General features: G+C 42.7%; 1 protein-coding gene across 1 annotated transcript in view; it reads left to right on the top strand.

Moving 5' to 3' along the window:
• The window catches only part of UNC5C (unc-5 netrin receptor C), a 262,862-nt gene that overhangs the window by 14,913 nt on the left and 222,592 nt on the right, over nt 1-25,357 (top strand). The window lies entirely within an intron of this gene.

The raw sequence follows: 25,357 nt of genomic DNA, 5'->3' as shown, positions 1-25,357 counted from the left end.
GAGCAGGAGGAGGATGAGGAGGTGCTCCAGGTGCTGGAGCTGGGATCCCCCTACAGCCCCTGGAGAACCCAGGCTGGAGCAGGCTTATCCTGAGGGACTGCAGCCCGTGGGAAGGACCCACGCCAGAGCAGGGGAAAAATAGTTTGAGTGGCTCAGCAGAGGGGTTTTTTTGTAGGAGGCAGATGAAGATATGTGGCATAACTGGCACACTAAGCTGCCATTAATATTTTCTGCAGTTAGTTAAGGAGAATAAGTGATTACATGCGGTCGCTTATGGAAGCAAAAGCCTGTATCAAGCAAAACTTTGGGGATGTTCTGATTGTGTCAGCTCTTGGTGATATGTCTGACTTCAACATGATTTTCCCAAGGTTTCTGCTGTTATGGTATCTCGGCATTTTGGAATTTGGTGGTCTTATACAAATGCATTTTCTAACTCTCAAGTTATGAAAAGGGCTCTTATTTGACTAAAAAGATTTAAGGACTTTCTACTGAATTTGCTTCTTTTTCTGTTTCTTCTCTACGTACCGCAAAAGAAAGAAAGTCTGGTTGCTCATGTCGAAGTTCCTTGTTTTGAGCTGTGGACTTTAGCACTTCCATGGAAGTACATTAGTGGGGAATTGTATTTGCCACGTGATCTCTAAGGTCAAAATTAATCTTTAAACACTGTTGATTACTTTTTGTCAGCTGCTGGTTTTGTTTGTTTGAGCAAAGTAACCCATACCTACAGTGCAAGGTAAAAACTGTTCTATTGCTTGTTTTCTGAAATGGCATCTGAAAAAGAAATACAAATACTGGCCTATTTATTATCACTTGTACATATTAGAAAATAAATGTACCAGGGAAGGTTTTGCTTAAGGCAGTCCTTAAAAAAAAAAAAAAAGAAACAAAACAAAACATACTCCTTAATGATCAGATTTCATCTAAGTTTGCCTTGTTTTTAGATGGTCAGTATTTTAAGATAGATCAATATGTTTTGATCAGTATAATAACACATGTTATCACTTGATAGTTGTGATCAGTATCAAGTGTCCCTATTGATATCCTATGGGCACTTAGAGATACATAGCTATGATTTGCAGAGGTGTTACTATAAAATATGTAGCAGGTCATCTCTAGAGAGATCACAGGGGTTCCTGAATGCAATACTTTGAATTTGGAAAGCTGAAGTCCCAATTCTTAGTTTTCTGTAGTATGAGAACTTACATTGAAGTGTGAGTCATTGCTTGAGAACATTGCAGTGCATGAACAATATTAAATTGCTTTGTTATGTGTATGTGCAGGCTGCATCCAGACACTGTCATTGGGAAGTTATTAGTATATGTAATTACCTAACCACAAGGAATTTCTGGGCTGAAATAGTTTATGTAATCCTACGTGTTTCCTTCCCACAAACCCAGCTTAAAGGCTCATCCAAGTCTCTTGCCAAGGAAATGTCTTAATGACCATGAAATCTTACTTGGGAAGATACACTTACCTGCAAGAGTAAAGAGCTTACCTGATAATAGCCCCTTCAAAATTCAGTTCTTCTGACTTGTGGTCTGGGTTGTTTATCAAATGCTGGGTTGTTTCGTATTAGGTGATGTGACCTTTAGATTTCAGCTGCTGCCATTATCTAATCAGCAGCATGAGTCTTCCTACAGGAGCCAAAATTACTAATGAGAGTTTGTGCCACACCAAGTTTTCATGACTTGAGGGCCACCAGATATGACTCGTGTGTTTAAAAACCAAGTAGTTGTAACAGTGTAGGTCTGGAATTTGAGAAGGCCAAAGGTGTTTTGATTAGCGAGGAAATGGATACCAGCTGGTTTATTTATGCTTATAAATATATATATAACTGTTTTTAGGTGCACAGGTAAATTGTGTACACCACTTAGCCCCATCTGTTCCTAATAAATTTCAGCCCACAGGCTCTAGGTTTTGAAATTTCCGATTATGCTCAGATAGGTGAACTTTCTAAGTGGAAGAGCCAGCCTTCACAAAATGTGTATGCAGCTGAGGCTCTCATTTTGTGTAAACCAACACGGCTTCCCCAAGTTCAGTGGGTGCCTCAGTTCTGCACCAGCTGAGGGTTGTTAACAGGATTTCTCTAAGACTGTATCCTTGGTGGAAAGATTTCTATCTTGTCTGGTTGGACAGAAAAAAATTCCATGACTCTAAGAACACTTTTTAAAAAATGGAAAAAAAGGAGCAGACACTGCAAGGTACATCAGAGAGCAATCCCAGTGTTAACAAAGACTTTCTTTACCTATAAAATAAGGAGGAAAATGTATGTATCTTTACAAGATCTTGTCCCACTTAAGACACCCTAAAGAAAAGATAGGCATCTAGAATGGCAATTATTGGCTAAAATGCTGGTTTATGACTACTGGTTGTTTGGGGCTTTTTATTTTTTAAAAATAGAATTTTCCTTGGAAGTTTTTGCAGCCACCCAGCATCCCACCAATGCAAAGTCTCTGCAAAGACTTAGTAATTAAAATGAAAAGACTGTATGTTCACATTGCCCCTGCTTTCTGCAGTTGTTTGTTCTCAGAACATCACCTGACTTCTGATCAAAACCTGAGGTGAACTTTTCTCAGCAAGTCTCAGCAGCATTGAAGCTGACTTCCTAGCTACAGCAATGGCTGGTCACTTTTAATCATCTTAGAGGATATTTACAAAAATAAAAATAAAACTTGATTTTCCTTATTGTCTTCTCTCAAAGTAGGCAATTGACACTTAAAACATACAAAAATCAACCTGTTAGGATTAGCACTTTCAAATGTTAATTAGTAATAATGGAAAAAAACACATTTCTTTGGAGAATTAAGAGTTTTGAATACACTACAGTATTTATTTTTATTTCCCTGGGTGGTAAGACAAATACTACACTGTATAAAGAAGTTAAAGCATCCTCTTTCTCCCAGAATACATGTTTATAAACACAAGGTATAGACTAAATATTCTTTTCTCTTGCATGAAAACTTGGCATGGGAACAAACTTATCTGTGGGATTCGAGGCTGGAGAAAGGCGGTGTTTTGATCCTCCGGCTAAATAAAAAGTATGTTTGGGGGAGTATTTACTAGCCACTTCAAAACCACGAGACAGACACAAATGCGTGCAGGCTGTCTGTTTAAAGGTTACCAAAGCATGTTATGCATGATGTTACCTGAGGCAAGAAAGGGAAGATGGTGATTGATAAAGAAACTGCTCTGGATTGTTAGGACGCCAGCACGCACAAAGCAGGCTGGTCCTGCCTAATGCTGCCGAGGGGCTGCCCACACAGTCCTCTCTCACCGGTGGTTGTTTGCAGTCGAGTGGACTGAATGCGGCCCTGACATAAAATAGGGGAAGCGGTTAGGCTGGGAATTACCAGCAGCAGGTGCCCATAAAGAAATGCTGGAGAAATGTTTGAAGAGTCAAATGCTGCTTTGGGAAAGACCTCAGGATCCTCTGGTAAGGCTAGAAGATGATTCAGTATGAGCTGAGGCGAGCAGAGAGGGAGAACTTGAAAACCAAAAGAAAATCACATGAATTTAAGTTTTGGGTTGGTTTGGGTTTTTTTAAAATAAATGTGTCATTATCTATATGAACTATCTACGATATTGTGGCTATGAGGCATATTAAATAACAGGTACTTTAAAAACAAGACAAAAAATTAATATTGCCACCAGCTTATCTCTTGATGTTGTGGTTTGGTTTGTTTGTTTTTTTTTTTTTGTGAGGCTGTTCCTTGTCCACCTGAGAAATCTTGCAGAAATCGGAGGGGAGGACTTAGAACAATTTTCTGAATTGTTGCATCTAGCCACTAAAAAAGGTATCAGAGAGTCATTATTATCTTTGAATGCAATAGGAAACTGTAAAACCCAAAGACAACAAAAAGTGGGATCCCACAAGCTGTCTGAGTGAGGAATTTGGGGCAGAACAGATGGAAAGTCTCGGTGAAAAGGCCATGGATCAGGCCCTTGGTTTTGAGTGCCATCGCTGCTGCCAGGGCAGCGCCATTTGTTATCAGTGACTCTCCTGTTGGGATGCTGAGATAGGTGTCATTTTGGTGTGCTTGCTGGGTGCGCTAAGCTGTAAGTTACATAAAAGGAACCGACAAAGTCAATTCAAGCATTGTGGGGTTTCATACCTGTGAAAAAATGTCAAGGGAAAATTTAAAGCATAAATGGGAGTGAAGGCACAGTGCTGTAAAAATCCTTTCTCCCATGAGCAGGCCTATTAACCTTTGAAGTGTGACGACACTTCTGCGAGCATCTGTGTTTCAGTGCATGAGTAATCCCACACCTCTAATACGCAGCTTTGCAAAGTTGTGGCCTAAAATGAGTAGTCCCACCAAAGTTCCCCAGTAGGATCAGGAACAGTCCCTTAGGAAGGAGTTCAGAGCAGGAACATAACTTCTCCAAAGAATTCTTAATCTAAACCCCCTGTTGCAGGAGCTCTTATCAGAGAAGTTTTGGTGATGTCTATTGATTACGTTTCTTTTTTTCGTATCTTAAAGAGTAAATCGAAAGGTCATTTTTTATATTGGCGTGCAAGGAGTTTTATTGATTCTCTTTTATGAGGCATTAATGAAATCTATAGAAGCCTAACAAGATTGTATAGTTAACCTTGGCAAGATTGCCTGCTCTTTTTACATGTGCAGAAAAGGGAAAAAGACAATGTTCCATTTTGGCGGTTTAAATTATGTGGGAGTGAGTGAATTTCACAGAATCAAATACCTCTTAGCGCAGAAAGAGAGCATAATGTATCTATACTAACCCATTAACTCCAAAATGTGCTTAGCAGAGATTTTTTGGGAATACTTTGTTTTCCTGCCTAATGGTACCACATATTTATCACTATGAAAACAAGCAGGGAAGTCAGTCACTCATTACGCGTGCCAGAAACGCCTTCCACAGTCACAATGGTGGTATGTCAAGAGTCTATCCCACTTAAAAAGAACAGGCAGGATTTATTTTGGAAATGTACCAAAATGGACCAATCTTTCTTAAAAATATGAAGCTGGGATCAATTTTGCAAAGTTAAATAAACAGTAGTCACACTTGACCCAGTATATTATGCTAACAGAGGAAGAAATGTAAAGAGCTGGGGGTATCCATGGATTTGGCTTGGTAGAACATTAAACATGATACATTGGATTAAAAAATCATCCACTAACTTAAAAACTATTCATAATAAAATTTGGGAAAAATTTTCAGTGTATTGTTTCATTTCACATTATTTTCTTAAACATATTTTCTTTTTATACCACTTAAATTAATGAAGGCCATCTTGGCTATGAAGTACAAAGCTAATGCCCCCTGAGAAAGGATGCCTTTGCATAGTGAAAGCTCAGATCACGCTCATCAGAAGCTCAGAAGCCTTTGAGTGAATGTCATGCATTTTTATTTGCAGTAGGAAAAACATATTGGAGGGAGGCAAGTATAATTATCTCCATTTTTAGATGGAAACCAGAGGAGCGGGAGGCAGGACTGGGGAGTGAGCAGACACAGGAATTCCCCTCTGGTGGGCTCACAGAAAACATGGAAGTAATTTGTGGTATGAAAATGGCTGGTGTTGCTTGTTTCTATCAAAAGGCCATGGAGAATGTAGGAAGCGGGTGCTAGGTTTTTACACCGCAGTCTGATTTGTGACCAGCCTAACTGCTGCTGGCCTATATCGTCTTTGCCGCTCAACCTCATCAGGTGGTCAGCAAGCTGCTGGTACAGACAAAATTAGGAGCGGGGCTCCTAATGCCAAGTTTTGGCTCCACAGGCCTGCGGCAAGAACAGTGGCTGGCTGCAAAAGCCCAGCTGGAGGAGCCCTGTCCCGCAGAGCCGTTGGTCCTGCTTTGCCGGTGCCTCTGAGGACCAGCCCTCCCCAGCTTGCTCCATGCCGTGTGGTTTTCTCCAGCCTCCTTGCCTAAGTGCGTGAGTTTGTGTGACTCTCATGACACCCCTCACGTGGCTTTTCTATTACTCGCTGCCCTCGTAAAAGCCTCCTTTTCTCCCTGCGGGATGAACAGTCTTCCCAGAGCATTTCCAAGACCGTTTTAGCAGTGAAGGTGAGGGGACGCAGCTCTGTCTCCGTGCCCCATGGGGGCTGCGCTCGGGTGGGCGGCTGTGCCGGGTTTCACATGAAGGAGCCGCACTGCAATGCTGCATCCTTCAAATCTGCACAGCTGGAAGTCCCTCAAGGTCTTGGTGCAGTTACTCAAGGGAAGCGCCCTCACCTCGCCCCTGTGTCAGGCACCCGTTGTATTTGAAGAGGGCGGAATGGGCTAGAGATGCTGGTCTGGAGTTGCTGGAGGGGGAACACACAGCGAGTCAAGGCTTTGCCTGTGCCCAGAGGGTGAATGGCTTTACTTCCCGGTCTGGAGCTCCCGTCTCCTTCAGAGCACTACAAAATCAGGCTGTAAAGAAAAACATCCCAAAACACAGAAGCAGTCTTTAGCTCTCGGCTCTCGCACTTTTATTATCTGTCATGAAACTGAGGGCTAGATGTTGCTGCTTTTCTCAGCTCTTGAAACAGGTATAAGTCAATTCTTTTTGTATTTTTAAAGGCGCATTATGTGTTCTATTACTGCTTTGGATTTTGAGTAATGAGCATTCAGGCTCTGGTGTTTATGAAATGATGTCTGCACTGGAGGACAGAGATCTGCAGTACTTTAGGCTGGCTTTATTTCCTCCTTTGGAAGATGTATCTAGAAAATCCATTGCTTGGGTCTCTCTGGGTGGGAGCACGCCCAGAAACCAACTGGAGTAACCTTCTGAGATACTGTAAGAAAACTTCAGGATTACCTGAACGATATATCTAAAATGCATTGCAGGATGTATGTGAATCAGAGGGACAAGCAGGCGAGTTACCTTTTGTTTTCATGTATAAATAACACAAAGAATAAGGGTTTGGTTATTTTCCTTCTAATGGAACATTTTGATTAAAATTCCTTGTAGTTTTGAGATGTCAATACCTCAGTAGATTAAGATCTTTGAAAGTTAAAGACATTTTGATGGCTACTGATATTTAGTTTCTACTTCAGCTAAGCTGCTGAATTCTTTTATTTATTGATCAAATGAGCATTTAGGGTTAAAGGATGCCAAGAAGTATTTGGTCCCTGGAACTTCAGTAATAATATAAGGAGTAAGCACAATTGTATACACTATCTCCAGGTACGTTTCCAGGCAGTACATTTCCAAGAAGGCAGACGCTCCCAGTTTTGTAACAGAAAACACTGAAAAAAGGACTGAGAGAGATAACTGGATAGATGCAGAGACAAAGAGATGAATAGGTGTATGCAAAGATGAAGAGAGATAATGGGGATTAATCAATCCTTTGCAAACATAGTACGTGCTCCAGAAATGGCTACTTTTTCTTCCGGGGAGCGTGCTTGATAAAGGGTGAGTGTGCAGTAAGCAAATGGTGGCCGGGCTGGGGGGCAGGAGAGGGGGTGCTGAGCTCTCTAAAAATGCTCCTGCACAGCTGACAACAGAAATGAATGCAAACAAAGCTGGTTTTAGCTGCCAGTACCTCGCAGCACCAGGCAAAGGTAGGAGCACGTAGCCGTCGGAGGAGGCATTTGGCTGCCGGGCAGCAATGGCCATGTCTGCAGTCCTGGTGACTCAGCTTTCTCTGTCCCTGAACTGTGCACACCAGCCTCTGCATGCGTGCAGGTGAGTGCACCTGCCAAACGCCTGTGCTGAGCGCTGATGATGTGTCTATCTGTGAAAGAAAAGCTGCTATGAGGCCTTTGCCACAGCTGTTGGTGCCTAGCCCTCTGTCTGTCTTCTGCAGATTGCCAAAGTGACTTGATTTATGATGTGGAAAGGGGGTAATGTGATTCAAAGGGAAAAAACCAGCTACTGACCTAAAGGTGCTCCTCTTAAAGCAGTTTCTGGGACTTCTCCAGCAGGCATTGTTCTTCAGCCGTCCCATGGTCATTACTCATTTCCAAAAGCCTTGGCCCAGCTCTCTGGATGGGCTGCACCTTACCCCTGGCTCCCCTGGCTCCTCCCACCCAGCACTTCCCATCAGTCTGAGAATCCATTAACATTCAGAAACTCTTGCCTGTATACTGGCATTTATTGCTTTATGGAAGTTAAGAGGCGATGACCCATGTTACAAGGCTGTCTGTTTTTATCTGTCCTTTGATGCAGAGGGCTTCCCTGGACAGGGTGGAGCTGGTGACTTCTCCAGGCTAAATGAGGTGTCTGCCTGCTGTTGAATTTGAGAGTATCTTTGTTACTAGTTTGTTATATATACCTCTGGGTCCAAATAGGTGTTTGAATCCCAGAAATGGCCATTTCCTGCACAGAACTACCACCGGGGTACAGTGGTACTGGTACCAAATACGCTTTAAGAGGCAAACCACCTTCCCCACAAGTTTGGAAGCAGGGGTTAAGGCCTGGGTAGATACGTCCTAGGCACTTGCACTCATTTAACTGGGCTCAGAAGGAAAATGGACTCCCACAACTACAGCCAAGAAGGCAACATATTTTGGACAAGTGGCCAAAAAACCCCTTGCTTTTTGGAAGTGTGGAACAAGAGTTCAAGCTGCATCCAAATCGTTATTGGCCACAGAATGGGACTCTGTTGCAGTAGCCTTTAAAGTACCCCTGACTTTCTGGCTGTGATTAACCTTCCCAGTGTTTTGCTCAAAAGCATCCCTGCCCACGCACAAACTCCATCATCCCCCCCGCTTCCTCTCCTTTCCTCTGTGTGGTATTTTGCAGGCTTCATATCACGACTCATGTCGTACACACAGCCTCCAGGACACCCTGATGAGCAAATCCTGTAGGAGCTGCCCCAGGTACTGGTGACTGCTGCTGCTGTAGCAGGTAACGCTTCATGCCTTTACTGTAAGAAGCTGCATGACGTTCCTGTGGGAGGCCAGCTGAGCCCCACACCTTCTACAGAAGGTCATGCAAAACAAAAATCCCTGCTCTGCAGCAAAGGCAGGACTCAGTGGGTGCGGTGCACAACTTAACCTAGCTTTGCTCTTCAGACAGGGAGGGTTAGTTCTTGGTGGTGATGTAAAGTGAATTACATTCTTGTGATTTGGCGGGGGTTTCTCATTGAAGTTCATCGTCTGGTCTTCATTGAACACAGAGTTAAAAAATTAGTGAAACAAAGTATCTCTAAACAACTTTCATGTCTTTTTTTTGGTAGTTACTTTTTTGGCACTAGTTTTACCTGGCACAGGAAGTTTTGTATTCTTTCCTTCTTTCCCCCCCCTCCCCCTTTCTTCCAAATCAGGAAGCTATATAACCTATGGATATTAGATTATTTCTCCCAAATGCTGTAGTAAGTACTGCACAAAATGAAAGGAAGAGAAGAATGATAGAGTTGCACTCACCTTGGGCTGTCCACCATCTGGCTGCCCTTCAAGGAGCCTGACTAGGACTTCTACACAGAGAGACACTCTCACTGTGTCCCTGTGCAAAACATTGTTAGGGTTAAAATGGTTGGGACTGCCTTTTACTTGTCTGTTACATTCAAGGTCAGATTAATGAAGAATTTAAACTGCTGATAAAAATAGGGGGAAATGGAGTTGCAGTTTTTTATATTGTCCTAAGGACATTCCATTCTCTTTGGTGTAATATTGTAATTTTTAATGGGTGAAGAGTGACTTACCACTTATGTCTTGCTTAAAACATTCTAGTAGAAATTCAGTGTCAATGAGACTTTGTATGGGTCCTTTGCAGAGGTACAAATTAAATTCAGAAATGTCATTCATTTGCACAGGGTAGGAAAAAGACTTTAAGATTTTGTTCTGTTCTTAAATGTATTTTATTATACAGTTTACCACTCTAAACCTTGCTTTGATATTGGGATCATTATACATACTTATATTGTCTTAAAAGGTTGTTTTCAAATCTGTCTGTCTGTCTAGCACATAATAAATCTGCTTCAGTCAATTAATATATGGTGCAGTACTTTATACTGCAAATAAATCTACTTCGCTTAATTTATACATGGTAGAACAAATGCTTGAGCTGGGGGACTGGAATCATGTATCTAATACAACTACCCACTTTTGATGACATGGAGATACTGTGCTTTCCATAACAGACTTTGTCTTTCTGTGGAATATTTTGAAGCATTAGGTCAGTTAGTCAATTGCATATTAATAACATATTGAAGCTCAAGTACAGGTACAGCAACAGCTTTCTGGAGTGAAAACTGAATTATGCTTTCCAGCTTTTCTCACACTGTAAAGCCATGTCTCAGTGGCAAAATGGTGGGTTTATGTTCTCTGGAATATATTAACACCATTTAAATGGGCATTACGAGAAGTAAAGGAAAGGTAGATGTACTCTGGAGAAGAGCTGTAGACTGAAGTTTCATAAATACATGCCATGACATAGACACATGATGTAGCAAGCAGCAATGTTACCTCATTGCTGTCCATTGGATATAATGTGCAGGAAGCACCGGTTTCCTATTGATCCTTATTCACAAGGCTTCCACTGGGGGATAAAGATATGGGAGTTACATGTGCCTTGCAGTCCTAGAAACTCCTATTTTTTTTCTTTTTAAGCCTACAAGAGTGCTGCATCTTGATGGATAAGGCCAAAAATATTTTAAAATGTTCCTAACAAATGCAGCTTTGTTGTTTCAAGGGAAGGTAAGGAAAAGATGTAGCAGAACAGTCAGGGTGTCCGTTGTGGGGAACAACGGACCATACCTGGTACTGGTTTGCAGTGTGAAATACTAAACGATGCTTTCAGATAACCTGAGTCTCCAGAACATACTCCAGAACATACCAAGAGGGTGGTCAAACACTGGAACAGGCTTCCTAGAGAGGTGGTTGATGCCCTAAGCCTGTCAGTGTTTAAGAGGCATTTGGACAATGCCCCTAATAGTCTGCTTTAACTTTTGGCCAGCCCTGAAGTGTTCAGGCAGTTGGACTAGATGATTGTTGTAGGTCTCTTCCAGCCTGTTCTCTTCTGTTCTATTCTAACCTTTCCTGTTGGGAGGGGAACTTTTGGGAGAATGAGTAGAGAAGCATCCATTCCCAGTTATATACCAGCAAGTTTGGCTGCCTTAATCTCTTGCAGCCATTATGTTAGTTATGTTTGTATATGTACTTTAATTAATCAAATACTTGCCAGTTTTCTTGGCGTCAACCCCAATGCAAGAAAAAAAATGCTACTTTTTAAAAGTTCAGGAAATTCTTCATGTGTGCGTGCTATACTCAAGGCTTTGTTGGCAAGTTTGGGTCAGTGAAGGGTGGGATGGAAACTGGATACGGAAGGCAGAGTTCTCCAGTCTTTTTGAGTTTCCCAGCCAAAATAGTTATGCTGTTGGCTTGCTCTCTGACTACAGAAATATGTGCAGGCAACGTTGGGGTGTTCTGTAAACTATTTTGTACGTAGACTTGACCAATGAAAACATGTAATTGAGAATGGGCATTTTTCCTTCCTTTTTTAAAGGACATGCCGCTAGGATTTGCTCTCTGCTTCATATTTAAATAACATCCATTGTAGCTGTCTGTTCTCCCTACTCCCTGAGCATAAACCAAATGAAAGCAGAAATATGTTAAAGCATGTTAAATTCTCTCTAGCATAGCCTCAGCCTTTCCTTCCAATTTCTTCTTCCTATGATTATGTGAAACAATTCTCAGAAGTTAAGGTCTGCCTCATTCCCCAGCTCCTCCCTCACTTCTTTCAAATATTCTGGATTTAAATTTGAATCTTTCAGAAGTTTCTAAAACCTTCAGTTAATTTGCATGCTTTTCACTGTCATAGTTTGTTTCTGCACATCATTTTGAAGGGTGGTCCTGACGGAGCAGCAGGTTGCCTCTGGCGGTGGTCCTGCAGGACAGGAGACTAGCCTATTTCCCCCCAAAAAACATCCCCAGCAACCTTTTTTTAAAAGTTTCTGGCTGAATTCTACAGGCTGTTTTCAGAAGCTGTCTCAACAGCTATCCAAATATTTTATTGCTTTTCTGGACGTTGTTGATAAGGTTGATGCTGTCATTAGTTGTAATGCTTTTTATCTCCCAGAGCAAACAGAAGTGTTAATGCAGATTAGCATATTTGTCAGTATGTAACTAGCTTTAATTTCTATGACTCTTTTGGTCATCCTCACCACTATTTTTCAGCATTGGGATAAGGTAGTACTGAAATTATTTGTGAATCCTTAAAGTCCATTGAGTTGTGGTGTCATTGATCATTTGTCTGAAAATTCATATTAAAAATGTATTGTGTATCAGAGGGGTGTCAGCAGCATACTTAGAATTTACTACTTTCTAGCACTAGGAAGCAGGAATGGCTTTTAATATCTTGTATGCTTTGCCAGGTGAAATGGTATATTGCCAACACAAAGAGTTTGGGAGTAAAGTGTACATAAAAATTTTCCATGAAAATAATTCCATGAACACTGGCAAACAGCAAACATAGCTGAATAATATTCAGATTGAATTGTAAATAAAACTAAGAAAGAAATAAGGTGGTATATAACTTGTAAAGAAGAATGTGATAATTCATTTTTTGCCACTACTTTATCTTCTTGCTGCCATTTTTCAGCACCAATCAGAATTACTGTGGTTATTTCGAAATGCACGTTTGAATTACTGGGTTTTGGGACACATAAATCTAAACAGCTCTGTTACCACCTTTGACTTACACCGCACCAAAAAAGGCAGATTTTTCTTGGGAAGCAAGTTAAAAGGAACATCAGTAGCCTGGCACATGTGGAGTTGAAGTTTTGTGAAGTGGGGCTGGTACCTGAAGCTGGCTGGGGTGATAGGCGATGGGGAGGAAGGACTCAGCAGGGGTCAAACCCTGCCTCCACAGCAGCCAGCGGAAAGACCTTTGTTAACGCTGGCAGGGACAGGACTTCATCCAGTGTATTCGGGGAACACCAACGTGAAGCTACAAGTGAACCAGCCTTGTACAGGGCTTTTTCACGATGCACTTTAAAAAAAAAAAAACAAAAACAAAAAAAACCGCAAGCAAAACATCCATTTCAATGGCAGAGCACAGTTTGCCTTTCAGAACAGGACAGGATTGCCGATTTTCAGCTCGCTTGAATCTGTACCCCTGAGGGCACAGCAGAAAATCGGAGGAGAGACAAAAGCAACTGAAACACTTCAGTGTGTTCTGCTACTCCAGTTGTAATGATTTCTTCCATCGCATTTTGCCTCTACCATCATGGTAGACATTTTACCTGAATGTGCATTATTCTTTTATAATTGCAAATATTTGTTTAGAGAAAAATGTCTAAGCATTTAAAAATCTCTCTAAGGGAGAAAAAAAGTTAAACCAGTAAAATCTGTGGGACTTGACATAAACCTTTTCTTTTTGAAGGGGGCGGGTGGAGGCACAGGATGGAGAAAGAGGGTAAATCAGAAGCATAGAGCGGTTCCTCCCTCCTCAAAGTATCCGCCGCAGGCGTGATAAGCGGTGGGAGGCTGTGCAGTGCTTGACGTATTGGGATTGAACACATGCCGTGTTTCTTGAGTGACTGTCAGTGGTGACAGACCCAGCAGAAAGGAGCTTAGGCTGTCTGTCTCCCCTTTGGAGAACTAGCACAGCCAGAGCCTCCCTCTGGTACTTTATCAGTGCTTGCATGAGGACTGCCAACTTACGCTGAGTAACAACACATCCTCTATCTTGCTTGACTTTTTCTTTCCCCTTTAAGTCAAGGAGAATCAGCTCTCAGAGTGTAGATAGCATGCTCTGTGATTACAGCCAATGCAGTTGCTAACATCTTCCAGATGTTTTATAGTCCCTCGCATCAGTTTCACAATGAAATTCCTCTCTTTGTTGCCCATAATTTCTCTTATTTTCAGTTAAATCTATACTCTAATGGATACCTCCTTTATAAGAGGTAAATCACTCCCTTTTAGCAGTCTGTAAGAAACATTTACTGCCTGACAGCTCTACGTGAAGTTAGTGGGCTTTTTATAAACTGGCTTCAATAGAAACAAGATTGAATATGTGGTAAACACTTACCTACAGAAGCCTACTGTCAAACAAGGAGTCAGGGAAATAAGTAATTCTTATATGAGATTATATAAACCAGGATATTCCTGTACATAAAGAATAGGGATTTAATTCTTGCAGTCCTGCCTGGCTGCTGAAGTTGGGCAATGAAAGGGGGCTGGGGATTCAGCTGTGAGTGTATGGTAAATGCTTTCGTCTTCAGCTGGAGTCGGTCATTTTCAAGCCCTTCAGTAGGCATCAAGTCTCAAAGCTTGGAAGCAGATCTGCATGATTCAGTTGAATAAATGTGTTTGACATTGAAGACAAATATTGTACTCAGTAGAGCAATTTTGAAGTCTAATACTCTCCTCTCCCAACTAATTCTAAAGCTTAATTACTGAATACCAATATTGTATAATTCACAAATAATTCCCTGTCTGCCTTTTGTTCACTTGTGCCTTTAGTACCGTATTATCAAATACCAAAAAGATTATCAGATAGCATGATTGGTTTGCAGATGCTCTGCAGTGCCAAAAAATATCAAAATACAATGATTTGCCAATTCGCAAAGTAGTGTTTCACTGGCTCCATAGGAGTATTATTCCACTCTTTGGTTTTCCAAGCTTGATTTACATATAGTAATAAAACCTTCCCTTCATAATACTATTTATCTCCCAAATTTCAGAGGCAGACAGACTGAGTTTCCTTTGTCTTAATTCGAGAAAATATATGCTTTGCCTGTATAGCGTACCAATTATTTATCTGCTGTCAAATAACTGTAGCCCTAGGAAATAGGAGGAGACCAAGCCTTTCTGCGTGAACAGCTTCTGCCTGAGTATAAACAACTGCAGCGATGCTGACTTTATGTTGCAGCCTTTACCAGGAGGGGTCCATTTGGTCCACTTTTAACAGCTTGAGAAAAAACTTTTTTTTCTTTTTTTTTACATTAGTTTCTTGAAAAGCTGAGCTGTTCATACAAGAACTTTTGAGTGTCAGTTTGCAGTTAGTTGAAGCACTGTACACAAAAGGACATAACAGCAATATATCTAGCAATGGAAATTGCTAGAATTGATTTTTGTACCATAAATTGATCTTATTTTTAGCAAAAATCATATTACATTATTACATCTAGAGATTTGATAGATGTGTGCAGTTTTTTCTCCCTTTAATGAAAAGGTGTCAGTCAGAAACTTTTAGCATTTCTATGCTCAATGTAAAAATAACACTGTGGGAAGGACTGGGATTTTCACTGTGAATATATATCCCATCATCAGACAGAGCAATTCAAATATTTCACCTGACAAAGGAAAAGGTGTGAAAACTGAATTGCTACAAAGCCCTTGGAAAGCAGTAGAATGGTTCAGACTTTGCTGGGCACTTATGGTCTCACCTGGTAATTGCCTACCCTCAGAAGAGGAGCTTTCCACCCTTATGATCCTTTAATCTTGGAGAGGTGCAGAAGGCTCCCTGGAAGGTCTTTGCTCTTGTTTGTTAAGGTATAAATGAGAATTTTGAGTTGAAGCTCAGTTTAGTCATGGCTCTCAAATTCCTCAGGCCAAGCGGTGAGTTCAGAATAGTCTTAATTGTTTTCTGTGTTTCTGGCCTAGATCTCTTACTGAAGTGGAGTGTCTTTAATCCCCCTGAAATATCACATATGGCAGCCACAAGAAGAGTAACAGTGCTGCCAGCCTGCCCAACAAAGATGGAGTGACACGGAACTTTCTTTGCATAGACTTTTTTCTACTGCTTGGCTTTTTGTACTGAAGGAGGTGGCAGCAGCTCAAAGTGTTACCCCAAGCATCAGTGATCAGTGAGAGCAGCAGCTTGAGTCCTTCCCCGGGTGAGCTGCTGCCACATTCGGTGCTAGCAGGGCTGCAAATTCTCTGTCACCAAATGCAAAGCTGCATACTCTTTGGCGATAATTCAAGGTTGTCGGGCGCTAGTCGTGGCTGTGGCTTGCAGCACGGTGACTTGCGTGAGGGACTGGGAGAGATGAGGAGATTAGAGAGTGGTAGGGCTGAAGATAAAGCTGTTCAAAGCAGTTAACAAGATAAACTACACTGTTTGTGCTATGACACTGGGTTGGCAGCCATGGCTTTGCATAAGGGTTCAGTTTCATTTCACCTAGCGTGTGTTTATAGAGGATGCAGGCTGCCACGTAAGGAGGAGGATGCTTCCAGTGCCTTCTGCCATGTGCCCAGGCAGATGGCTATGCCCTCCCACGGTTTTCTAGGAAACAACAGCAGAGCAGCAGAGCTGATTGCAGCACGGAGAGCAGTGGAACAGGGCTTCAAAATCCCAGACCAGCTCCTGCACATGCAGAGCAAAAGTGAGGCGACATGGGCTCAGGAAAAGCACGTAGGCACTGGGGGCTGTGCTGTGCTAAGCCCAGTGCTCAAACGTGGGGAGAAAGAGCTGAGTTAACCCTCTGAGAAAGATACGCTTTTAATGGTGCTGCTACAGTGTAGAGTGAAAGTGCATCAGTAGGATGTCTCAGAGAAGCTTTGTACTGCTCCTGACCATGCGAAATCTATCTGTGCATGAACAAAGGCTCTTGGTTTCTAGGGCTACCTATCCATCACCTCAGAGGAATGAATGCAAAGGCTGGAGGAGAAGGATGTTTCAGCAGCAATTACGTGAGGTTGTATTAAGGAGCCACAGCTGGCCACTTAGCTTGTCGTTAGCAACCATCGCTAGGTTCGAGTCAGGAAACCCCAGAAATCTGCCGAGGAAGCCTGAATTAGCAAAATTGTGAGGACAGTTTTGAGATCAGATGTTCAAAGGATTAATTAACTTTTGGAAAAACCACCTGCTGATGGATCCGTACTGAGCCTTTGAGACTTCAGGGTTTGGACCACCACAGAGCGGGATGCGGTCCCAGGGCTATGGTGTGGCAGAAGCCATAGCCGTGTAACCACCCCTCTGCCCTGACAGAGCCTGCGGCAGAAGCTGGGCTGCAAATTCAGTGTTAGAAGTGCTTGAGGAAAATATAGGGTCTGAGCTGGAGTTTGCAGAGATAACGAGGTATAATTTTTGAATGACGAAGAGCGTGCATCAATAGCAAAGCTGAAACAGCGTGTTGAATCCTGCTTGTCCGTTCATTTGTTATTTTGTACTTGAACCCTCTAATGGCTTCATGCCCGCACTTTAACATGAAGATCCTTTTTAACTTGCTGACCTCCAGAAGCTACCGTGAAGCCGAGTTCATTAAGCTTTGAAGTTTTCAGCCTCAGCAGAGGCTGAAGAACTACCTGCATATAAAGCACTGTAGAAGGAGCACAGTGGTATTTTGTTAAAGAAACACATCACACAGGCTGATGATACTCTTGTAGCACCAGTCCCTAGAAATACATAAATAACCAGAGTTTGTGATTTTATATTTTTTTTAGGGGATTTTGCCCCTTATTTGAGAGAAGCACTTAAGAATGGGTACTAAGAGAGTACCTTGGTAGCAGAAGACTTCTTCAGCCACTTTCCCTCTGATTCAGTATTATGGCACTGTGTGGGACTCTTACAGCTGTTACTGCCATATAATGCAATGAGTGACAAACACTACTTAGCATACTGAATGGGGGCACTGTCCCTAGCTTAATCTACCTAATGCCCCCACTGCAAGATATAAATAGATTAAGAGAGAAAATCCAATAATTTCTCCATTCTCCCACCAGAGCAATACACATTACATGTTCCTTGCCATCTAATTGCATTACATGGCAGGGATGCAATAAACATTTAATGGCAGTCACAGTCATCTGTCACTTCCCCTTAGATTGGTAATGTTCAGCATGATTTACATGCTTAACGCTGTACATTTTCGGGGGGAGGGAGGAGGATATCAGTAACCCACATCAAAGAAGTTGTGCTTTTAGCTAAAAGATTTTCTTTAATTAGAGTTAAGAAAAAGGAAGAGATTGAGTACCCAGTGTTCCTGAGGTACCTTAATTAATCCCTCATGAAACCAGGATGGGACTTTAAAAGTCTTGGGCCTGATTTACCTCCAATGGTACTTTAGTTTTGCACAGGTATAATGCCACTGAAATGCAACTAGAGTCACACCAGTGAGTTAAGTGCAAATAATTAGAAGTGTTTAGGAAAAATGTTTTGAGTCCCACATCTTCACAAATTAATGTGTTTCAGAGGGAGGTGCGGTGGGTGCTGGGAAGGACATAGTGAATGTAATTGATCTAAACAGCAAATCTTCCATTAGCTTCAAGGAGAACAGGGCAGTTCCATCACAAAAGTCTGTTAAAAACACTGAGACCATGAAATATATTGTTCATGTTGAACACTTTAATGGAAAAGCTGCAAATCCCTGTGGACATGTTAATATCAAATTATAATTCCCCTCCCCCTGCGTCCCAGGGCAGGGTGTAGGGAAGATCTCAGCCACACTTCTCGTAAAGCTGCTCTGCTTTGCCTTGTGTAGAGTTTTACCATGTGGTGGGTAACACGTTACACATCCATTGGTAAAACCCAGCTGTTTCTAAACAGGGAGAACAAAAGCTTTCACATACTTGTTCTTGTAGTAGCATCAAGAGCTGTGCTTTTGAATACAATATATACAATATATTGGCTTTATTGAGCAAAGTTAAATGACGCTGCTTCAAAAAGTGTCCTTTCCATGTCAGTGTCTTTTGAATTTACTAGATAGGCATGAAATACTAAAAAAAAAATAAAAAATCCCAATGTGGGTAGGAAGAAAGCATAAACCAGACACGACGACAAAGTTAGTGTGAATTAGAAGAGTGAATTTTTAAGGCAGATAGGAAGGCACCGGCTTATGCCAGACAGACCACCAGCAAGTCGTCATCTGGTGAAAACTTTCAGCCAGTGTGAATTTGAGCCAAACAGTAGCCTGCAGGTGACAGTCTCTGTAGCCCATTAACAGTCTCTCGAGACCTGTAATCCTGCAGCTGAGCCCATTTCTTACTCTTCCTGAGAGCTTGGTTCATGTTCGCATTTGCTTTGCTGTGCTTGTGGCTTGCAAGCAAATTGGGGAGCAATTGTGCGCTGCTACGGCATCGTGGTTCCCCAGCAGTTAGGCAGTTTCCCTTCTCCGGCTCCTCCTGTTGATCCTGAGAAGGATTGCTCTAAGGTTTTTCTCTACAAACACAGATTACAAAAGCAAAACTAAGAGACAAAAAAAAGAAGGGGAGCAGGATTTAGTTTTCTTTTCTGTTAGAAAGTCAGAGTTGGACTTCCTGGGATCTTTCACCAGGGGATGGGATGAGCAGAACAGAAATCCAGTGCTGAACTACTCTGTCCTAAAAAGAGCTCCTCGAAATTGTGCTCAGCAAGGATGAAACACAGAGAGTGTGTGTGTGCGCGTGCATGCGTGCTTGCAGAGATTCACTTATTGATAAACTCACCCCTGTAATTTGCCAGCGAGTTACCTGCTGTATGGTGCTCTGGGCTTTTGCTAATTTGACAAGGTCACTTCACATGGCACTATCTGCAAGGCAAACAATTACCAAAGGCGGCAAGGCAGCTTTTCTTGTATGAATCACTAAATCATTAACTTCTGTGTCACTGAAAAAGTATCCTAGCTTCTGTTTGTGTCCTTCTCAATCAATATCCCCAGACAGAGTATCCATGTCCTTTATCCCCCCCAGGAATGACTAAACCTTTCCAGCAGCTCCGAATCACTCGGCTAATGGGCACGGGAGCAGAGACCTTAATTGTCCCTGACACCAACACAACCGCTTTTCTTCTTTGCATATCAATACTATACATCTCTGTCAGAGCAGAGGCAAATTGAGTTATGAAAGCGCAAAGGCCGGTCTCAGAGTACGCTACATCAAGTTCGGGGCGTATTGACTTGGTTCTGCTAACATACCTGGGGTTTGAACGCCCATCCGAAAGCAGTTACTTGTCGTGCATCGTTGAGGTTGTCTACCTTACGCTGCGACCGAGTTGCGCCGCACAAGTCCGGCAAAATCCTCCCGGTTTCAAACTTGGCCTATGAAATCACTGCCGGACCAACCGCGTTTTCAGGCGGGGATGGGGGGAAGAGGACACAGAAGGCACAAACTGGCGGCAGTACCCACGCAAATTAAAATAAATAAATTTTTATTTATTTATTTTATTTTTTTTAAAGGGGGGCCGTAGTTAGGGCTTTCTTTCCCGTAAGGGGCCGGGAGCGGGAGCGGGAACGGGGCGGGGGGGGAGGGGAGGGGGGGGGAGGGGGCCGGCGCGGCGTCGCGCGCCGCAGGCCGCCAGTCTGCGGTGAGGGCGCCCTCTAGCGGCCGGCGCGGGGCAGCGCGCGAGCGGGGTGTCTGGTGCTGGCGCCGGGGGACTGCGGGCCGGGCGGGCTCGGAGCGGGACGTGCCGTGTCGACCCCCCCCCCCCCCCCGTTGCTTTGAAGGCCACGCAGCTGTGTTGCTGGCCTTCTAATGAAGCCCTAGGATGGGGAGACGTTGTAAGCGTTTAAAGCCTTTCAGTGCTTCCGCTAAAGCGCCGTGAAACTGCTTCCACGGCAATTAAAAATGAAGATTACAGCTACTGCTATCAATCCTTGGCATTCAGGGGCTCAGAGATTTTAAAGGCCTGGAAAAGATAGCAATGACTGAAGTTTTGATCGTGTTGTTTTTGCACGTACGCTTTGGATTCATCCGTGCGGATGTTTTAATTGGGATTTCTGCTCCTCTTTAAGAGTACAAAACCAACTCAGAGAGTTATTCCTTTTATATTTCACGTTCTGTGGTATATCTTGTAACTTTCTAAAAGAAGTTGAGGTACTAACATAGCCAGAACAACTGCAAAACTCCAGGTCCTTTCTTTATGATTTGAGAAATGCAGTGATTTGTGGGGCTAGCAACACCTGCGAGCGTGGATGCGACTGCTCGACTGACACACTGAATTTGGGGATGGCAGAGCAGGAATGAGTTCTACACCATCCCTTGCTGTCCACTTAAGCATAAGTACACGCTTTGATTTAATTTTCTACTACCGAGGCAAAATTTTACTTAACTGAAAAGGTTGCAAGGATTACTGCCTGTCTGTGCAACTGGGATTTTGTGGGCTGGGACGTTGGGAGCTTTGTTTTTCCAGGTGACAGGTCTCTTCCCATACAACTAATATCAGAACGGTATTTTGAAGCTATACCTGTATAGATAGTGTGAATACGTATGCCTTTTTCATCCTGTCCCATATTTGGCATAGAACGATGCATGATTTCACCCAAGGCAGCCGCCCCAGTGCCAACCCCTCCTACCCCTACTGCAGCCAGTGCTGGACCACCAGAAGGCTGCTGCAGTGGGAGGGTGTGGTGCTCCCAAAACGCACAGTAGCCTGTATGGTCCCCCCAAATCTGCCCTTTCTCCCCACCCACCTGGCTGTGCTTTCTCTGGAAGCGCCTGCATTTGTGATTGAGTGTGGGAAGATGTCTGCTTTTACACACTGGCTTGAATATTCAGCTTCGTTGCCAGTTTATTATTGTGCTTCAGGCCTCGTTAGAAGTTTTGATAGAAGCATGTGCATATAAATATAGTCATTAACACATTTATTATTTGCAAATTTACACTTAAGTTTGGCTATTAAATAAACAAATGGGAACAGCCTGTACCAGTATTACTAAACTGCCTGAAATATTCATTTCAGTCAGGTCTTGCAGTGGTGAAAACTGCTGTAACCACATTCAAATCAATGTTACCGTGCAATTTAGGGCAATTTGAAAATCTGGCCACAGTGTATATTATTTGTTAATAATTTGGGGAGGGAGTTTTATTTATTCCTTTGAGGACGAACTCAGAGAAGCCTAGATTTAAAAACAAAGTGAAACAACCTATCATTAATTTAACATACAATACACATCTCAGCAGCATATACCATAAACCAGTATAAAAAAACTAGCCCCTAGAAATCTTCTTTTTCTTTAACAAAAATATGTATTTCTATAGCACACAAAGTGTGACTCCATCAAAAATAATAAAGTTTTTGTAAGCTGTTTTCATACTGCGAGAAGGCGTAAAGGACCATGTTGAAGAAGAACAGTGTAGAGAAGCGGTGGGTAGAAGTTACTTAGTATCCCTGTTGACTGGCTAGCCCAGAAAGGGAGACCTGAAAGCGGAAGAGGGTGCTTAGGGTGGCTCCTGATGGGACTCTTGTAGGGGTGATATGTCAGTCCCTGGTCAGCATGTAAAGAAAGACACTCATCTCTTCTGCTCATTTCAGATGTTCTTGGAGATTTTCATATATATGTATAGATTTTATATATACATGTTTATATATAAAACATATTTTTATATATATATAATATATTTTTATATGTAGACAGACACACATGTATACAATAACAAGGAATGCACAAATTTAGAAAGTAATTTCCATCCTACTGCAGTAAAAATAGAGTTTTGTTATTGGCACCATGTTGGTAGTATGCTTTGAACGCAATATTAGCAACTGCTCAAGGCTTTGCGTCCTTAAAGGAAGCAGTTGATTCTTCCCTTTCCACTGCAAGGCAGGGGAAACGTTACTGTCCCTCTGTTATGGCAGGAGACCCCAGCTTGCACTCATGTTCAATGTCACATGAAACACTCAAAGTAGGGCAAGAGTCAGCCTTCAGGAGCTTTAGGGACATGTGCGTGGACCGCCGTCCCGTCCCAGGAGGAAACCCCAGGGCTCGGCAAGGCAGGGGTGAAACGCTTCGACCACCACAGAAGCTGGTGGTCAAAACCCAAAAGTTGCCCAGGAGTTTCGTGGCTGTTCAATGCAGGCAGGATCCTAGTTTTATGGGTCTTATCTGTAATGATTTGGGGGTGGGGAGACTGTTGGCTTTTCCAGACCTGCTCTGCCTGGCAGCAAGTGTGCTCTTGCTATGCTGCACTATCTATCATTACCTATTCATCAGAAGCCGTGAGAGTCAGCTGCTCGGTCCTCTGAGTGTTCTGCCTTCCTTTAATGTATTCCTAAATTGCTTAAAATTTATTTGTAGCTGTAATAGCCTGTACTATCCTAATTTCTGTCTGCATGTTTGTAAAATCATATGTCAGCAGCCATCAAAATCATTGAAATCATTGCAACATATTTCAATGATATCCCTTTGATGCTGGTAAAGACTGTTTAAGAATAAAATAACAACCCTGCACTTAATGCAATCAAAGTTTCCTCAAAACTAGTTTATACCATCATCACTCATTCAGTATGGTTGAAAACATTTTGTATAATGCTATTACAGTGACTTGCCAGTGAACAATACAAGTTAATACTGATTTTAACATACACAAATGATTCCTTAAATCCCCAAATGCTTTATGAATATTTCAGTGTAGTCTTACAAAAGAATGCGTGGATGTGAGCTGGATAGCATGCAAAGAACAGTAGATTCTTCTATTCCAGAATACAACCTGATATATGGCATATTTTTTTATCTTACCAACCCTCCAGGTAAACAGATTCATGGCTCTATAAATAGTTCCTTTTTTTTTTCCCCCTTTTTTTCTTTTTCTTTCTTTTTTTTTTCCAAAGAAGATCACAGAAGTGTGTCTTTAAGTCTCTATCTGCACTGGGAAAATTCATAAAGTAATTCCCAGGGTTAGCAGTGATAGGAGTCTTGGTACTGACAATGTTTCATACTCAGATCTATTTTTAGTACCACTTCACTTCACTGTAATGAAAACTAGCTGCGTTGAGTAGCAATGGGGGTTTCTCCACCTGACCTCATCCTCTAACCTCGTTTCGACTGTTTTAATTTCTGAGCTCCTACATGAACTGTGTTCCCAACAAGCTAACGGGGGAGACATGGAGAAGAGAGATCTGTAGTTCATGGTGAGGGGAAGTGCTAACAGGGTTGGTTGTTCAGTTGTTTGGTTTTTTTTAAAATCAGACCTGAAAGTATTCTTGCACTATAAAAGTAGAAAGCCAAAGAAGAGGATTAGGTAAATAAAAAAATAAAGAAAGAGGGCTTAGGAGGGACATCAGAAGAAGAGGTATGCGAGGGTCATGCAAGGAGGATGGAGATCCCACCTTCCAGTCCAGATCTGCACAGATCAGCTGGGTCAACTGGGAAGGGAGAGCCTCTTCACTGCATTGATCCTCGCCCTCCTCACTGCAGCTGGTGATTTTACAAGGTCTATATAAGCTGGAGACTAGTATATGCAAAGAACTCATCTGAGATCGAAAAATCATTTTACTCGTAAGCCACCAAGCAACAGTAGACATTAGTACATCTGAGTCACTAGTAAAGTAGGTTAGATTTGCATTAGCGACCTATGGTGAAAAATTCCATATGTGACTGATGCTCCCTGGAGAGATGCACTGCCTTTTCCCCTGTGTGGTTATTAAGCAAAAGTTACTTTTTTACCTCTCCAGCTTGTGCATTAAGTGCTCAGGGAAGGAAGATACAGAAGGTATACAGAAGAAATACCTTGCTCTAAAACTGTACAAACTTGCTAATATTTGTGCAGCTTTACATTTTCTTGATTTTTCCCTAATTTTTTTGAAGTTAGAGTTTGCTGTGCAAGAAAGACTTGGCACCCAGGTTGTAATGTGAAATCGTGACCAAAAAGGAGTTCTTGTTGCTGCCTGCTTTTTTTTCCAGCCTGAGAGATACAAAAGCATCAAGGGGCATACTGATGTTTTAACTACAGATGTCCAGCAAGCACTGCATCTGAGCTTTGGGCAGGAAAGGAAGCGTCAGTGCAGGAACTGCCCATCTTCTCTCTGGTCTGCTCTCACCTTCCTTTCCCTTCTGAAACCCCCATTAGCTGGTCCATCACCGCTTCCTTTTGCACTGATTCATGCGTGGAGGATTGTCTCCCCTGCCCAGAGGAAGGGGGAACGTGGCCCTAATGGCTTCATCCCATTGAATTCAGTACAGTAGATGGCTTTGCGTCCCCTGCCGTGTTTAGTTCACCCATCGCCACCCTTTCTTCTCCCTGGGGGGCCAAGGGGGGGTTGTGTGCTGAGTCAGCACACAGCACACCTCCTCCCTGCAGAGCACTCGTGTGGGCACAGCCAGGCACACTCAAGTGCCACTGCAGCGTGTGCCTCAAAGCGCAAACAATTCCACTCTGAAAATTGCTTTGAGATTGTAAATTGCTTTTTTGATCCTTTGGGATGAAAAGTTCTATATCAGTGTGTTATTATTAATGACAGTAAATTATTCTGGAGGTGGTGGGTCTGCTTTGGTTCCTATGGAGCAAAATGAGTAAGCGCTTTCCCGTGAGTACGCCCAAAATGCGAAATACTGGCGGGTGAGCCTAGTGACCGGGCAGCCTAATGCTTCACTGCCGTGCGTGCGTTTTGCTTGCTGAAAACGCTGCGAAAGAAGACGCCCCGAGGAGCGGGCGCACCGTACCGCTGGGGGCACGCTGCCAGGCGGCAGGGCTAGTGCTAGCCCTGCGGCTCGCCAGTAGCCTTTGCTGAGAGCTGGCTGTACCAACGCCCTCTTTGAGAGGCTCACTGAGGTCCCAGCTCGGTGGCTGAAGCCGTCGTTTGTTTTTCTGGGATCCCTTCCAGTTCCTCTGAA

This window comes from Buteo buteo, chromosome 1 (genome assembly GCF_964188355.1).
Source record: "Buteo buteo chromosome 1, bButBut1.hap1.1, whole genome shotgun sequence".
NCBI lineage: Eukaryota > Metazoa > Chordata > Aves > Accipitriformes > Accipitridae > Buteo > Buteo buteo.
This window is presented reverse-complemented; position numbering and strand designations above follow the sequence as displayed.